This window comes from Oryzias latipes, chromosome 5 (assembly GCF_002234675.1).
Source record: "Oryzias latipes chromosome 5, ASM223467v1".
Classification (NCBI taxonomy): Eukaryota; Metazoa; Chordata; class Actinopteri; order Beloniformes; family Adrianichthyidae; genus Oryzias; species Oryzias latipes.
In genome coordinates, this window is record NC_019863.2 from 10341812 (window position 1) to 10361043 (window position 19232).

The 19232-nt window shown below is 36.3% G+C and overlaps 1 protein-coding gene across 1 annotated transcript in view; it reads right to left on the minus strand.

Moving 5' to 3' along the window:
• The window catches only part of c5h12orf10 (chromosome 5 C12orf10 homolog), a 58982-nt gene that overhangs the window by 24747 nt on the left and 15003 nt on the right, over positions 1-19232 (minus strand). The window lies entirely within an intron of this gene.

Below are 19232 nucleotides of genomic sequence, written 5' to 3' on the forward strand. Positions count from 1 at the left end.
TTTAAATACATGATGAATCCTTGAAAACCTTTGTTGCTTTCAAGCATTATAACTTTAACATGCATTCAGCTAGAGGCACCGTTCAAACATTGAAATGCTCACAAGGCTTTGGACTTCAACATACGTTTTGAAATTATTATGGGATGCCAACACAACCTACTGTTTGGTGGGCATTTTTTGACAAAATCTGAAGCAAATGTTGCAATAAACTTCATCCATGGCTGGAACTGAACATATTGAAATTCACTGGAACTGGACATATAAGGAATGTGGGCGTGGTTAGCAAACAAAGCTCGTTGCTAAGGACGTCCAAAAATTTACTTTTTCCGATTCATCTGAAACCGACATTGATTTGTTCCTCATCTCCAGGCGACCCAAACATAAAATGGTTGCTATGGAGATAAAATCAATAGAAAAGCCGCCATTTTGAAAAGAGTGGATTTTCTATCAACTTAGAACATGTAGCTTTTACTAATATGATACTCTCAAACAATGTGTTTTTTGGAGTCAGTTGATGATGCTGATTCCAGTGCTAGTACTTTTAGCCATTTTAGCAACATCTTCAAATTTTCAACAATTCAGCCATTTTTTCAACAATTTCAGCTTTCATGCTTAAGTCCTACAAATTTTGACCTATTTCAGCCATTCTACTATTACAATGTTCAACTTTTTCAGCTTATTCCTGCTAGGACTTTTGCACCTTTAACTTTTCATGGTTCTTCCAGTACAGTTGAGCCATTTCTTCAGCTAATTCAGCTTTCATTCAGCAGTACAGCATTCAACCCTGCATTTTCTTCTGGAAATGCAGCTCCTTCTAGTGTTACATTTGTTTTCCTCTTATACTATCTTCCGCCGTTTTTCGGCACTTAACTCCTTCTACAATTTTTAACCGATTATAACCGTTTAACTTTTAAAATGTTCAGCTCTTTCATCTTATTACTGCTATGACTTTTGGTTTTTCAAATCCTTGTACTTTTTAAGATATTTCAGGATATTACAGGATTTTTTGCTTCATTGAAATACATTGAAAAAAATCCTTGCAAACTTTTGTTTCTTTCAACAATTATAACTTCAACATACTTGTAGCTAGAGACACCGTTCAAACATTTAAATGATCACAAGGCTTTGGACTATAAAATAAGTTTAGAAATCATTATGGGATGTTGACACAACGTATATTTTGGTGGCCATTTTATGACAAAATCTGAAGCAAATATTCCAATAAACTTCATCCATGGCTGGAACTGAACATATTGAAATTTACTGGATCTGGACATATAAGGAATGTGGGCGTGGTTAGCAAACAAAGCTCGTTGCTAAGGACGTCCAAAGGTTTACTTTTTCCGATTTGTCTGCAACTGACGTCGATTTGTTCGTCATGCCCCGGTGACCCAAACGTAAAATGGTTGCTATGGAGATAAAATTAATAGAAAGCCGCCATTTTGAAAAAAATGGATTTTCTATTAACTTAGAACATGTAGGTTTTACCAATATGATACTCTCAAACAATGTGTTTTTTGGATTCAGTTGATGATGCTGATTCCAATGCTAGCACTTTTAGCCATTTTAGCAACTTCTTCAAATTTTCAACACTTCAGCCATTTTTTCAACAATTTCAGCTTTAATGCTTAACTCCTTCTACAAACTTTGACCTATTTCAGCCATTCTACTATTACAATGTTCAACTTTTTCATCTTATTCCTGCTAGGACTTTTGCACATTTAACTTTTCAAAGTTTTCCCAGTACAGTTAAGCCATTTCTTCAGCTAATTCAGCTTTCATTCAGCAGTACAGCATTCAACCCTGCATTTTCTTTTGGAAATGCAGCTCCTTCTAGTTTATTATTTATACTATCTTCCGCCGTTTTTTGACACTTAACTCCTTCTACAATTTTAAACCGATTTTTACCATTCAACTTTTAAAATGTTCAGCTCTTTCAGCTCATTATTGCTATGACTTTTGGTACTTCTAATCCTTGTACTTTTTAAGATATTCCAGTTTTTCCGGGAATTTTTGCCCTATTAAAATGCATTGGGAAGTTATGGTGCACGAGGCGCCCTGTTCGACACCCGGTTTGGACCCTTAAAATTTTCTTCCAACCAACTTTTAAAATGTTCAACTCTTTCAACTTATTACAGTTATTACTTTTGGTCATTCAAATCATTGAACTTTTTAAGATTTTCCAGGATTTTTGCTCCATTAAAATGCATAGGGAATTCTTGTGCTTAACCTCTTTTACAGGTTTTTACCCTTTTTAACCATTTTACTTTTAAAATTTTGAGCTCTTTCAGCTCAGTTCAGCCATGTCTTTAACAAATTAAACTTTCTTCTAGCAATACAGCATTGAATCCTGTATTTTCTTCTGGAAATGCATCTCCTTCTACAATTTTTTTACCTCCACAATTTTTTTACCATCAATTTTGGTCATTCAAATCCTTTTACTTTTCAAAAGGGAAAACTTTCGTTCGTTTTTCCACGTAAAATACGAACTGTGGCATGAAACCGTTTCAACTCGGCTTCGCCCACTAGAACGGTACACGACAAGCCTTATTTATTTATACCGGCTGCATTGTACTGTGACTAAAGTGTTAGCTCAGTGGCTAAGGTCAACGGTTTATCATACTGAGGTTCTGAGTTCGATTCTGGCATTCGACTTTTTCTGCATGGTTTTTTACCTTGCCTTTCTTGATGAAATTCAGTTCCACTCACTTAAATATATTTCGTTACATGGAAGAATTTTCTTTCAGGTGGTATTACTCATAAGTTTTGACTTTTTATCCTTTAACTTTTAGGGATTTTCCAGGATTTTCCAGGACAGTTCAGCCATTTCATCAGCAAGTTCAGCTTTCATTAAGCAGTACAGCATTCAATCTTTGACAACCTTTGATTCTTCCAACCCTTACAACTTCCACACAATTTTAGCTAGAGACACCATTCAAACGTTAAAATGATCAGAGCAGCTTAAAGCACACACACAAACACTCGATGTATGTTAGAAAAAACAGTGGGAGCAAATCTAAGTTAGTTTTGATGTATTTTTTATTTTCCTCCTCGTAGCTGGAAGCTGCAGTTCAAACATGTGCTCCAGCCATCTTGTGAACAAACGTCAGGACCCTGGCTTAGCCCCGCCCACGGCCGCTAAGGCTCATGGGAAGTGTTAATTCCCACACCATGAGTTAGGCGGCTGTTACGAGAAGTGACTATCATGTTGTTACTCCACATAAGTTACTGGTAAAATGACAATATAATGCTGTGTCATTCAGCTAGCTAGCTGATGATCAATATGTCTCTCCACTATACATGGATGACTGTGCTGAGATTGATGTTACATGCACAGTTGGGAGATTCAATCATATGACACAGAATTGTACATGATGCCCCCTACTGTATGAGATTACTGTATGTCTAGTTTAGTTTTAAACGATCGATGCATTAGACTGTACCATCAAGGTTAGAAATCATTAAGAGATAGGGAGAGTTTGGCAGCCATTTTGTGTTTTCAAATTTGATACCTTTGTTGCTTTTAACTTTCCTACCTTTGACATGCCTTTAGCTAGAAACACCGTTCAAACATTAAACTGCTCATAAGACTTTGTATTTCAATATAAGTTTTGAAATTATTATGGGATGGCAACACCAACTACGGTTTTGCGGCCATTTTGTGCCTAAATGTGAGGCGATTTTTAACTTCAGTTTTTACCTATTTTAACCATTTTACTGTTGCATGGTTAAGATCTTTCAGCTTAATCCTTTCAGCTATGACTTTTGGTCTTTCAAATCCTTTAACTTTCAAGATTTTCCAGGATTTTCCAGGACAGTTGAGCCATTTCATCCACAAATTCAGCTCTTTTTCAATCATGAAAACCTTTGATTCTTCCAACCCTTACAACTTCCACACAATTTTAGCTAGAGACACCATTCAAACGTTAAAATGATCAGAGAGGCTTAAAGCACACACACAAACACTCGATGTATGTTAGAAAAAACAGTGGGAGCAAATCTAAGTTAGTTTTGATGTATTTTTTATTTTCCTCCTCGTAGCTGGAAGCTGCAGTTCAAACATGTGCTCCAGCCATCTTGTGAACAAATGTCAGGACCCTGGCCTTAGCCCCGCCCACGGCCGCTAAGGCTCATGGGAAGTGTTGATTCCCACACCATGAGTTAGGTGGCTGTTACGACAAGGGACTATCATGTTGTTACACCACGTAAGTCAGTGCTCAAATGACAATATAATGCCGTGTCATTCAGCTAACTAGCTGATGATCATTTTGTTTCTCCATAATACATGGATGAGTGTGTTATGATTGATGAAACATGCACAGTTGGGAGATTCAATCATATGGCTCAGTGTTTTACATGGTGCCCCCTAATGGATGAGATGACTGCACTAATACTTTAGTTTTACATGACCAATGCTGAAAAATCAAGGTTTGAAATCATTAAGAGATTGGGAGGGTTTGGCAGCAATTTTGTGTTTTCAAATTTGATACCTTTGTTGCTTTTAACTTTCCTACCTTTGACATGCCTTTAGCTAGAAACACTGTTCAAACATTAAACTGCTCATAAGACTTTGTATTTCAATATAAATTTTGAAATTATTATGGGATGGCAACACCAACTACGGTTTTGCGGCCATTTTGTGCCTAAATGTGAGGCGATTTTAAACTGTTTTTTTAAACCTATTTTAACAATTTTACTGTTGCGATGTTAAGATCTTTCAGCCTAATCCTTTCAGCTATTACTTTTGGTCTTTCAAATCCTTGAATCTTTCAAGATATTCCAGGATTTTCCAAGATTTTTCCTCCATTTAAATACATTGAGAATCCTTGAAAACCTTTGGTTCTTTCAACCATCATAACTTCAACATGCCTTTAGCTACAGACACTGTTCAAGCATTAAATTGATCACAAGGCTTTGGAATATAAAATACGTTTAGAAATCATTATGGTATGTCGAAACAACCTACTGTTTGGTGGCCATTTTATTACAAAATCTGAAGCAAATATTGCAATAAACTTAATCCATGGCTGGAACTGAACATATTGAAATTCACTGGATCTGGACATATAAGGAATGTGGGCGTGGTTAGCCAACAAACTTCGTTGCTAAGGACGTCCAAAGGTTTACTTTATCCGATTTGTCTGAAACTGACGTCGATTTGTTCGTCATCCCATGCCGACCCAAACGTAAAATGGTTGCTATGGAGATAAAAATAATAGAAAAGCCGCCATTTTGAAAAAAGTAAGTACTCATAAGTTTTGACTTTTTATCCTTTAACTTTTAGGGATTTTCCAGGATTTTCCAGGACAGTTCAGCCATTTCATCAGCAAGTTCAGCTTTCATTAAGCAGTACAGCATTCAATCTTTGACAACCTTTGATTCTTCCAACCCTTACAACTTCCACACAATTTTAGCTAGAGACACCATTCAAACGTTAAAATGATCAGAGCAGCTTAAAGCACACACACAAACACTCGATGTATGTTAGAAAAAACAGTGGGAGCAAATCTAAGTTAGTTTTGATGTATTTTTTATTTTCCTCCTCGTAGCTGGAAGCTGCAGTTCAAACATGTGCTCCAGCCATCTTGTGAACAAACGTCAGGACCCTGGCTTAGCCCCGCCCACGGCCGCTAAGGCTCATGGGAAGTGTTAATTCCCACACCATGAGTTAGGCGGCTGTTACGAGAAGTGACTATCATGTTGTTAAATTATTATGGGATGGCAACACCAACTACGGTTTTGCGGCCATTTTGTGCCTAAATGTGAGGCGATTTTAAACTGTTTTTTTAAACTTATTTTAACCATTTTAACTGTTGCTATGTTAAGATCTTTCAGCCTAATCCTTTCAGCTATTACTTTTGGTCTTTCAAATCCTTGAACCTTTCAAGGTTTTCCAGGATTTTCCAAGATTTTTCCTCCATTAAAATACATTGAGAATCCTTGAAAACCTTTGGTTCTTTCAACCATCATAACTTCAACATGCCTTTAGCTACAGACACTGTTCAAACATTAAATTGATCACAAGGCTTTGGAATATAAAATATGTTTATAAATCATTATGGGATGTCGACACAACCTACTGTTTGGTGGCCATTTCATTACAAAATCTTAAGCAAATATTGCAATAAACTTCATCCATGGCTAGAACCGAACATATTGAAATTCACTGGATCTGGACATATAAGGAATGTGGGCGTGGTTAGCAAACAAACTTTGTTGCTAAGGACGTCCAAAGGTTTACTTTTTTCCAATTTGTCTGAAACTAATGTCGATTTGTTCGTCATCCCCAGGCGACCGAAACATAAAATGGTTGCTATGGAGATAAAATTAATAGAAAAGCCGCCATTTTGAAAAAAGTGGATTTTCTGTCAACTTAGAACATGTAGTTTTACCAATATGATACTCTTAAACAATGTGTTTTTTTGAGTCAGTTGATGATGCTGATTTCAGTGCTAGCACTTTTAGCCATATTAGCAAAATCTTCACATTTTCAAAAGTTGAGCCATTTTTTCAACAATTTCAGCTTTAATGCTTAACTCCTTCTACAAACTTTGACCTATTTTAGCCATTCTACTATTACAATGTTCAACTTTTTCAGCTTATTCCTGCTAGGACTTTTGTACCTTTACCTTTTCAAGGTTTTTCCAGTACAGTTCAGCCATTTCTTCAGCTAATTCAGCTTTCATTCAGCACTACAGCATTCAACCCTGCATTTTCTTCTGGAAATGCAGCTCCTTCTAGTTTATTTATGGTATCTTCCGCCGTTTTTTGGCACCTAACTCCTCCTACAGTTTTTATCCAATTTTAACCATTAGACTATTAAAACGTTCAGCTCTTTCAGCTTATTCCAGCTATGACTTTTGGTTTTTCAAATCCTTGTACTTTTTAAGATATTCCAGGTTGTCCAGGATTTTTTCCCCCATAGAAATACATAGGAAACCCCCCCACCACCCCCTGCAGAAGCTCGCCGGTTCAAGACCCGGCTCATCAGCTTTTACAAAAATATATATATTTTTAGTTTGCTTTTCTTTTTAATTTTATTTATGGTCAACTTTGATTATTTCTTAATTTAAACCTTTTTCCCCCCACAAATTATCACCGTTTAGACCAGGGGTCGGGAACCCTCGCGATCCATAACTGGCTCTTTTGATGGCCACATGATCTGGGTCGTAGACAAAGGGTTTCTCCGGAGCGTTTCACCGGAGCGTGTCAGCGTGTTCTGTCGGTCGAGTTGTAAGAACGAGATGTCGAGACCTGCTCAGTTAACAAGATCCATCATTTATTTTCTTCTTCCGTTTTGGAATGACATTCTATAATAACACCACACAGCGGTGACTGTGTCGCCGGCGACAAGCGGAGCTGGCAAGCCAACAAAAGTGGCAAGAAATGAAAAAGCTGACACGCAGACCACTTGATCGTCAAAACTTGAAACGCGCTTCCTGTCACACTGACGGCTGATTTGACACCGCAGATCCGAATGAGAGCTACTTTGTCTGCAGTTTTCTTGTGACCCACATTATTTCAAGAGAGGATCATGCGGTGCGAAGCGATGCCCTCCTGTACCGCGCGATCCGAGGCACGGGGCTTTTCGCAGCGCATCCGCGGCGGATCGCGCGGTGCCGGCGGCTTTCCACCGCTTAATGCGCTGCAAAAAGCCTCACGCCGCTGATCGCTTTCACTCCGCAATGAAAGGCTGGGTGTTTGCACGGCGTTACCGCTCGGCAGCCCCCGGTCCTCTCTTAAAATAATGTGGGTCACAACAGAACTGCGGTCAAGCCAGCCATCATTCACATACCACACACTGCAGCGTGTGAGTATTGCTGTACTGACAATGTTTGGCTCTACGTCTGCACGTGAGCAGTATTTCTCACATCTAAAGAACATTAAGACTAACCTACGATCACGTTTAACGGGTGGAAGTCTCAACACCTGCATGAACCTTAAACTCACCATGTAGGTATGGTGTCAAATTAATGCCTAAACTATTTGGCATTAAAACTGTAAAACCAGGAATCAAAACCCCAAATCTGCGAATCAAATTCTGAAATCGTCTTTTGAGTTGAGCTTTTATTACGTATGAACCAGATTACAAGACCATGAGCAAAACCATGCAGCACCAGAAGTCGCATAAGAAATACTTATCATTAATAGCAACAGCATCACAATCATATTAAGAAATAATCCACAGATGTTTTGTACTTTAAAATTGTTGAAATTACATAAAATTCACACATTCACTTAAACATATTGTATGGCTCTCATGTAATTACATTTAAAAATGTATGGTGTTCATGGCTCTCTCAGCCAAAAAGAATCCCGACCTAAAGAGCCTAAGGAGCCTAAATAAAAGAGTTTGTTCGTCATCATTTTTTTGTCCATTCAGCCCTGTTTTGAGCTAATTCAGCTTTCATTCAGCAGTACAGCATTCAACCCTGCATTTTCTTCTGGAAATGCAGACTTTCTAGTTGGTTGAATGCTATAAAGCATTCAACCCTTTGTTTTCCTGTTTCTCTTTATTTATTAATATTATTATTTATACTATCTTCCGCCGTTTTTTGACACTTAACTACTTCTACAATTTTTAACCGATTTTTACCATTCAACTTTTAAAATGTTCAGCTCTTTCAGCTTATTATTGGTATGACTTTTGGTTTTTCAAATCCTTTTACTTTTAAAGATATTCCAGTTTTTCCGGGAATTTTTGCCCTATTAAAATGCATTGGGAAGTTATGGTGCCCGAGGCGCCCGGTTCGACACCCGGTTCGGACGCTTCAAAATTTTCTTCCAACCAACTTTTAAAATGTTCAACTCTTTCAACTTATTACAGTTATTACTTTTGGTCATTCAAATCATTGAACTTTTTAAGATATTCCAGGATTTTCCAGGATTTTTTGCTCCATTAAAATACATAGAGAATCCTTGTGCTAAACTTCTTTTACAGGTTTTTACTTACTTTAACCATTGTATGAAACAGTTCAGCTCATTCCTTTCCTTCAAATCTTCAAATTTTCATTAATTCAGCCATTTTTTCAATATTTTCAGGCCTTGTTTAACTCCTTTTACAATTTTTTTACCTCCAAAATTTTTTTCACCACCACTTTTGGTCCTTCAAATCCTTCGACATTTCAAAAGAGAAGGCTCATGGGAAAGTGTTGATTCCCAAACCATGAGTTAGGTGGCTGTTACGAGAAGTGACTATGATGTTTTTGCACCACATAAGTTAGTGGTTAAATGAAAATATAATGCTGTATCATTCAGCTAGCTAGCTGATGATCAATATATCTCTCCATTATACATGGATGTGTGTGCAAAACCACGTGACACATGCATAGTTGAGAGAATTGGTCTTGATGCTTTGCATTTGTCAGAATGTCTCCTGCTGCAGGACGTGGCTCCACTTTTACTGTCAAATGATTAGTGCTTTGGATTACAACATCAAGGTTTGAAGTCATTATGGGATGGAGACTGGCAGCCATTTTGTGTTTTTCAAATCTGAAGCATTTGTTTCTTTAAACAAATATAACTTCAACATAATTGTAGCTAGAGACACCGTTCAAACATTAAATTGATCACAAGGTTTTGGACTATTAAATACGTTTAGAAATTATTATGGGATGTCGACACAACCTAATGTTGGTTGCCTTTTTATGACAAAATCTGAAGCAAATTTTTGCTCCATTAAATTACATAGGGAATTCTTGTGCTTAACCTCTTTTACAGGTTTTCACCTATTTTAACCATTTTACTTTTAAAATGTTCAGCTCTGTTCAGCCATTTCTTTTACAAATTAAGCTTTCTTTCAGCAATACAACATTCAACCCTGCATTTTCTTCTGGAAATGCAGCTCCTTCTAGTTGGTTGAATGCTGTAAAGCATTCAACCCTTTGTTTTCCTGTTTCTCTTTATTTATTATTATTATTATTTATACTATCTTCCGCCGTTTTTTGACACTTAACTACTTCTACAATTTTTAACCTATTTTTACCATTCAACTTTTAAAATGTTCAGCTCTTTCAGCTTATTATTGCTATGACTTTTGGTACTTCTAATCCTTGTACTTTTTAAGATATTCCAGTTTTTCCGGGAATTTTTGCCCTATTAAAATGCATTGGAAAGTTATGGTGCAAGAGGTTCCCGGATCGACACCCGGTTCGGACACTTGAAATTTTTCTACCATTCACCTTTTTAAATGTTCAACTCTTTCAACTTATTACAGATATTACTTTTGGTCATTCAAATCATTAAAATTTTTAAGATATTCCGAGATTTTGCAGGATTTTTGCTCCATTAAAATACATAGGGAATTCTTGTGCTTAACCTTTTTTACAGGTTTTCACCTTTTTTAACCATTTTACTTTTAAAATGTTGAGCTCTTTCAGCTCAGTTCAGCCATTTCTTTTACAAATTAAGCTTTCTATCAGCAATACAGCATTCAACCCTGCATTTTCTACTATCTTCCGCCGTTTTTTGACACTTAACTACTTCTACAATTTTCAACCGATTTTTACCATTCAACTTTTAAAATGTTCAGCTCTTTCAGCTTATTATTGCTATGACTTTTGGTTTTTCAAATCCTTTTACTTTTTAAGATATTCCAGTTTTTCCGGGAATTTTTGCCCTATTAAAATGCATTGGGAAGTTATGATGCACAAGTCGCCCGGTTCGACTCCCGGTTCGGACGCTTCAAAATTTTTTACCATTTTACTTTTAAAATGTTGAGCTCTTTCAACTTATTACAGTTATTACTTTTGGTCATTCAAATCATTGAACTTTTTAAGATATTCCAGGATTTTCCAGGATTTTTTGCTCCATTAAAATACATAGAGAATCCTTGTGCTAAACTTCTTTTACAGGTTTTTACTTACTTTAACCATTGTATGAAACAGTTCAGCTCATTCCTTTCCTTCAAATCTTCAAATTTTCATTAATTCAGCCATTTTTTCAATAATTTCAGGCCTTGTTTAACTCCTTTTACAATTTTTTTACCTCAAAAATTTTTTACCACCACTTTTGGTCCTTCAAATTCTTCGACTTTTCAAAAGTGAAGGCTCATGGGAAAGTGTTGATTCCCAAACCATGAGTTAGGTGGCTGTTACGAGAAGTGACTATCATGTTTTTGCACCACATAAGTTAGTGGTTTAATGAAAACATAATGCTGCATCATTCAGCTGGCTAGCTGAAGATCAATACATCTCTCCTTTATACATGGAAGTGTGTGCAAAGACTAGTAGCACATGCATAGTTGAGAGAATTGATCTTGAGGCTCTGCATTTGCCAGAGTGTCTCGTGCTGCAGGACGTGACTCCACTTTTACTGTCAAATGATTGGTGCTTTGGATTATAACATCAAGTTTTCAGTGTTGGATGGAGACTCTTTGGTAGCCATATTGTATTTTTCAAATCTGAATGCTTTGTTTGTTTAAATTAATATAACTTCAACATACTTGTGTCACTTCAACATACTTGTAGCTAGAGACACCGTTCAAACATTAAAATGATCACAAGGCTTTGGAATATAAAATACGTTTAGAAATCATTATGGGATGTCGACACAACCTAATGTTGGTGGCCTTTTTATGACAAAATCTTTCAACAATTTCAGCTTTCATGCTCAACTCTGTCTACAAATTTTGACCTGTTTTGGTCATTCTACTTTTACATTGTTCACCTTTGACTTGTCGTGGTGGTCCTTAAACTTTTGAAAATATTTCAGGATTTTGCAAGACAGTTCAGCCATTTTTTTTAACAATTTTCGCTTTCATGCTTAACTCCTTCTACAATGTTTGACCTATTTTAGACATTCTACTTTTACAATGTTCAGCTTTTTCATCATATTTCTGCTTTCATTCAGCAATACAGCATTCAACCCTGCATTTTCTTCTGGAAATGCAGCTCCTTCTAGTTTTTCTTGTGGCTTATTCCAAATAAAAAATTCCTAACCATAATTGGAACATTTAAACAAGCACTCCAATGAAAATCATGTTTAGGGTGTTTTTTAAATGTTCTTGCTGCACTTTTCTCATGAGAGTGAACGTATAGACAATTAAGATCACAATTGCATTCTGGGAGATCATTGGCTAAAACACAAACAGGTGTTATAACTGTAAACCTAACCATGGGTTAATTTCATGAAAAAGTTTGTTTAAAACAAAATAAATAAAATTCAATTGATATAAATCCTAAAAAAGTTTAGGCTACATTATTAGCATAAAATTTTTTACTGGAATTTATGCTTAACCAATTTAGAAAGTGGACTAGTTACTTGCTTGAGTTAGTTGTTAACTTGTTGCAGAAACATTTTCTGACCTGGAGCAGGTTTACCCGAAGAAACAAGGTTCAGTGTCCTCCCCAACTGTGAGCCTGAAGGTTCTGTCGATGAATTTCTGCCTTTATGACATTTATACTGAAGCAATTATCGGATGGAATCCATTTAGATTTGTCTTTATCTAAATAAGCTGGGTGATCTTTAAGTATGATGTAACGAGTCAATATAAGATTTAAGATGCATTCAGGTCTCAGTAGGGAAAAGATGATCTGAAATAACAGTTGACTCTGATGAATTTCTCATTAAAATTTTCCATAATTCTGGAGAATCGATCAATTATCTGAACCAAAACTCTTTTCATTTTTAACATTATAGGCTCCACATGGAGGTTTTCTAACACTGGGCATTCTTGTTTTCTTTTTTTTGTGTTGGTCATTGTGTCTATAAGTGACTTTTTCTCTGGAAGTATTGTGGAAAAAAACATTTTAGGCCTAATCTGAATTCATTTCCTACCCCTACGGCTCTTCCCAATTGCTCCAATTGTAGGGGCATTTGGAGCTTTAGCAGTTTCCGAAACTGGTTTTTTTTTTTTAGGGGGAGCTGTAGAGACTTAAGGGTGGGTATCCTTCCGCTGGTAGGGAGATCAGCGCTGCGCTTGTGACGTCGAGGAGAAACAAATTTCTTCACGGGGTGTGCTCTGAAGCACACAAGTTTACATTTAAATGTGAGTAATGACTTCTAAAATGACGTCTTGAGTGGTAGTTACATCCGGTTTTGAAGGCACCATTTCTCCCTCTCCATTTGGAGGGCAAATGTAGGGGGTAGGGAGAAGCCGTAGGGGTGGGGAATTAATTCAGATTCTGCCTTAGTTTCTTCAAACCTCTAATATTATTCAAGATAGATTTGAAGATGTTTGCAAATTTAAAAATCTTGTTTTGGAAAGTACTTTGAGCACTTATTAATTTTGGATCCAATAAATCAATTTTAACAGACTCCGCCTCCTTCATACAGGCATTTCTACAGTCCCTTTCTGATCCAACATTCTTTTAGAGGCTCTGAATCCATTACACATTCCATTTCTGCCACACACATTTTTAATACGTTATGATTCTGTTAAAACAGTTTTAACACTTCTTTTTTCCACAAGCTCCGCCTCCATCAGACTAATCTTTTTCAAGATCTGCCTCATTCACAACAATTTTTCACAGGCAACACCAAATTTTGACACACTATGTCGCTAATACACTAGGCTGTGCGTCAGTTTCCTTTGTTTCTCAAAGGCTCTGCCTATATCAGTCTGTACTAAACCTCTCTCCTACTCTACAGAGTTATGACAGGCTCCGCCTCCAAAGCTTTTTCTTAATTTTTAACAGGCTCTGTCTCGTCACATCAGTTTTTAAAGGTCTCCTCAGTGTCCCTCTAGGTTTGACATGTTCAGCCTCTGTCACATCGATTTCACACATCTTGCATCATACACTAAACATTAGGGCTGCACGATATGAGGAAAACTTGCCATATGCGATATTAGAGATTAATATTGCGAAAACGGTATAATTTGCGGTATATAAACAAATGGCAAAATAACCAAAAATATCATTCTGATTTCATTGTAACAGTTTAAAAATTATACTCCAAATGACCCTCGTCGACATAGGTGACAAACATCTACCATCATAGGCCTCCACCTGATTGGTCAACAACGTGAAGGCGTCCATCCGATTGGTCAAATGCATAAAGGGATTTATTTGATTTGTTAAATGCTTCAAGCTGCCATAAGGTTGTATTAACACATTTAAGGTTTACAATTTATTGCGATTTTTGCTGTCTTTCGTGATATGGATCTTGCAGAGCTGGATATTGCGATAACGATAAATTTGCGGTATATTGTGCAGGCCTATTAAACATTTTTCTCCCCATTGAAAAACCACTGCAGTCAATGGGGAAACCCAGGTATTGGAATTGTAAAAAAAATTGTCTTCAGACTAATACCGTAATTTCCGGACTATAGAGCGCACCTGGTTATAAGCCGCACCGCATTCCATTTTTAAAGGATAAGACATTTTGTACATACGTAAGCCGCATGTGCCCACATTGAAACATGTTTTGTAGAATGAGGATGTGCATGTGCTGAAATGGTGTGCATGTGTAAGAAAGAGGAGGGAGCGCGTGCAGCGGAAGGCAGAGAGAACTCATGCAGTGCAAGAGGGAGAGAGAGCACACAGCGGAAGTGTGTTGGGGGTGCACGTTTATGTTTGATATACAGAGTGAAGGGGAACTGTAATAAAAGAAGGTGTCCCCCGGAAGAGCTGTGAATGATTCTTTATTAACCCGCTATGGAGGCTCTGAGGTTCCGAACGGGGAAGTGAACCCCAAAAGAAGATCCACCTGCATTTTCCAACCACCGTCAGAAAGAAAAAATTAATCGCAGGAAAGGTTCAACACTTACAAAGAAAGACGGTACACAGAAAGATTTTTCACATTTTTAATAATATACCTGAGCTTTTCTTCCAAACAGTGCCTGTGACACGGCAGTAACACGGCAACTATATGGTAGTAAGAGCACTAACAGGGGTGGTTAAAAAAACATACCGGTAAAAGTCACGGAGAGAGAGAGTTAAAAAAAAAAGTCACTGAGAGCAGCAGTAACTTATAGGCGCACGTCTAAGTGACACTGTCAGTGTCACTCTCATCCTGAGGCCAATTCTCTCCTGAGCTTGCGCTGTCCTCTCCGTCACGCAGCAGACCGGCTTTTCCAAACCCGTTGGTGATAGTGGATATTTTCACACTGCTTTAAATGATTAATTTTAACTTGAAAGCTGCGTCATATGCATTTCTTCTTGCATTTTCCATGATGAGGGTCTGTTCGTGCTATTCATTCACAATGCGGGAATTTACAGTAAATTTGTGTCTTCCTCGACACATAGACCATATTCCCCCTGTCTCACTCTTACCCCTTCTGCTTGAGCGCCTGTCAGAAAAATGCATAAAAAAATTAAATAAATGCATAAATTAGCTGCATCATTGAATAAGCCACAAGGTGGAAAGCGTGTGACAAAAGTAGCGGCTTATAATCCGGAAATTACGGTAGTCTTATAAAATAGGGAGAATTCCTGATTTATTATCTTTCCAACTAGAAATATATGCTGAAAATCTGAGGTTTTAAAAGGCTAAACATTTTAGTTTTAGCTACAAACTAGAAAAACTTCAGAAAATAGCTAAACTTTTCAATTAATGAAAGATTTTAATTGCTTAAAGGGTTTTAACGATTTCAATGACCATAAAGCATAAGGAACGATAATGATATGAAACTAAAGAGAAAAATTAATTCAAAAACTAGAAAGACGATTATGCTATGGAGAGAAAAAAACTGAAGTAAATGAGGAACGAAGCAGAGAACCAAAAAAACTGTTAGAGAGCCAGAGAGGCAGATCGTAAAAAGAGGTGAATATAGACACAGCACCTGCTGATGAAACTGACAAAGAATGGCAATTCACGTTCTACCAGTGTCAACGGGCACAATGCCCTCTAAGGCTCCCACTGCTCTCAAACAACCCTTAATCAGTAATGAGACCAGTGAATAGCCAAGCTAAAAGCATATTCTGGTTCAAGTAAAAGGACAGTTCAAGAATAACTCCTCTGTTCTAGCATTTCAACAAATGAAAGAATGACTCTCCAACACGAAATAGGTTTTAATGTCTGATGAAGACAGGAAACACCAAAGTGTATTATTGCTAAATTATTTCCATTTTATGATTTTCAAAATGTAGCTGTTGCATTACTGATTTGTTTTTCTGGAGAATATCTTCCTAAATTCATAAATATTTGTTAAAAAGTTTTTTTCAGCAGCAATTTCTAATGTAATAAAAAAATACTTTGAGTTTTAATTAAAAAGCAAAAAGAGGACAAGCATTTATCGTCATCTGCTCAGTCTGTCCTAAATTGATCCCCTAAACGACGCTGTTTCCAAAAACACATACTCCCATATTCCAACATATGTGAGTAAAAGCTCACCCGATTTTAATATTAATAACAAAAAGATGGTAGATATTAAAGTTTAATTTCATTTTGAGTGAAGAACAATTAATCCCTCCGTCTAGCACTGACTAACCCTGACCTCCTGCAAATATTTCATTATAAATATATTAAAGAATCTAGTTTTACACATGATCAGCATCAGCGAGATGAGAACAGAGGAATCCATGTTTTAAACTTTAATGATTCATGTAGTAGGACATATTAATAAAAAAATAACCAAATCTAAAGTTTATGAAAAGTGATGGTAATATTTGTCAATCTAATCTGACCTTTAAACTATCATTAAGTGTGCCTATGCTCATTTAAAAGTGATACCAAGTCACAAAGAAGTCATAAAATCAACACTGTCCCGCTAAAACAACATTTATTTTTGCTTTTCCTAAATAAATTTGTGTAAAAAGACTTGCCTAAATATGAGATAAGCAGCACAACAAATGAAATGTCAAATAAATATCTCAAAGAAACAACAGAAAAACAACTTGTGGTTGTGTTACGCTGTTACAAAACCTTTTTGCCTTTTCACTGCCAAACAATATTCGTCCGAGTGTCAGCACCAGCTGCAGAGTGCTGATAGATGAAATTTAATTATGGCTTTTACAGAATTAACTTTAATGAAAAGACAGCTGATAAAATCTGCCGTCGAGAAAGTGTTTTATTTCAAATACCATGGAACTTTATATCCAGCCACCATCAGTGTACCTTTTGCTTTTTACAATTTAAGAAAACACTAAAAACTTGTTTCCTTGCTAAGCAGGTAAAAATGGTACACACTGGTATTATAATTACGCTTCATTTTTGCCTTTTGATCCAAACGTGAGGCATCTGTCCTGAACTACAACTAAAAAGTTGAATTCAAAGAGAAGCATGAAGCACAGCAGCTGAAGCTCATGATTAGAAATCAAGATTATCTGACTGCTGTTGCTGTGCAGTGTGTGAGAGATTGTGTGAGGCAGACATTCTCTCACTTAAAATATTTACATCTGGTTAATGAAAGATACATAATACTTTAAATACATGAAAAGAAGACGACAGACAAACAAAAGACAAACTAGCACACTAAACACTCATTAGATCCAGCTAAATAAACTTTTCCTTCCAATCCGGTTGTGTTTGAATTTGTGTAAAATCAAAGCAACTGACTCACTGAATTAACAGTCAGCATTTGTTGAGCAAAAACATCAGCAGATGAGAATCTGTGTCTCAAATAAAGAATTTGAAACTACTGCAAACACCACAAAATTTTACTTTCCAGGCGCCATAACTTTGGTGAGATTTGGTGTACACGGTACCCGATTGGCTATTTGTGAGCATTACTTGCTTTACAGCTCCTTTGGGGTTCCACAAGTCTCGATTTTAGGGATGTTTTTTTTCTTTGAAACTTCTTACTTTACTTTCTACATAAATATTGATAATAATATTGTAAATATGTGACCTTAAAATGGACCCTGCCCAATTTTTTATTTTATTTTGTTGCAATTATTTACATTTTAAGTTTTAAATCATGTTTTGTCCAATTATTTTGTCCATACCTTTTTAAATGCTTGATATATTGTTTACAAAACTTTGGAAAAGTATTTTCATGTCAAAATATAAGCAGACTAAAAATCCTAAAGAAAGGCTTTCTTTATTCTATTTCTTCTTATTTCCTGTTTTTTGTTTAATTTTTGTTCTTGCTTTTTCTGTTTCAGTTACACCTACATTTAGTTTCATTACCTGTTACACTTGCAACATTTTTAAAAGAATGAGATTCACAGAACTCTGTCCAGGACACTTTTTGTTTTTACAATTTTCCAGGATCTGCCTTTTTAGACCATAACGTTTTGTAAAACGTCCTGTAGTAAAAATATATATCACAGAAAAAGTGTTGGTTCCTGATCCCAAATCAAAATACTAAGAGCATAGCTTCCATGTCTGTTTAGAGAAAACCACCATAGCATGATGCAGTCCTAAAAACAGGACAAACGTCTGCAATGATTCTACAACCAAGACCAAAGGGAGTCATCTATCTTCAGCCCTATTATCACCTTCTAAAATGATGTCTCTGTGAATATTTTACTTGTAGCTAACTTAAGATTAGGTTCAAATTATTCATCAGAGGCTTAAATATCTAAATGTTCCTTCTATATCATAGATCATCATCTAAAAACATTACAGTGCAAATTCTCATTGACAGTCTTTAGAAGTACCTGAGCTACACCCAAAGGCACAAACATAGACCTTCCTTAATGTTTTCTAATACTATTGCATAAAAAAGCCTAAAGCTTACCACTTACCTGTACTCAGGTACAGACTTTTTGATGGGGGACAGTACACAGACCTGCTCTTTACAGTTATTCTAATGTTGTCAGATTTATAATCACAAAACATTGTAACTGTAATCTATAGGAATGTCCCAATCAGGTTTTATTTTGGCCCTGATTCCGATTCAGAGTCATTTGATTTTGAGTATCTGCCGATTCCGAGTCCCAATCCGAGACTTTTGTAAAACATTTAAAAAATGAATGGATTTAATAAACAGATCTGGGTTTTTTCCCCTATTTTTCTTTTATTAACCTTCATTTATTGTTTAACACTTACACAGAGCACTTCTATGAAGTAGCTTTGACAGTCAAGTAAAACTAGTACAGCTATATTGACTAGTAAAAACAGTTAACTATTAACTAGTAAAGATTAGTCATGTGGGGAAAGTGTTGTGACTGTAGCTTTAGTATCTCCACAACCATTGAACATTTTTAATCAGATGTAGTTTATACATCTCCACTCTGACAAATAAATTATGATTTTATTTTGTAGCATAAATATGATGAGTATTCATGACATATCAATGGAACCATTAATTAGTTTTGGTTGTTTTTTAGAGATTGTGGGATTCTTTTCTGTAACCTCTTCAGACCTGGCATCAACATGTGTGGACAATCACAATATAAAAATCC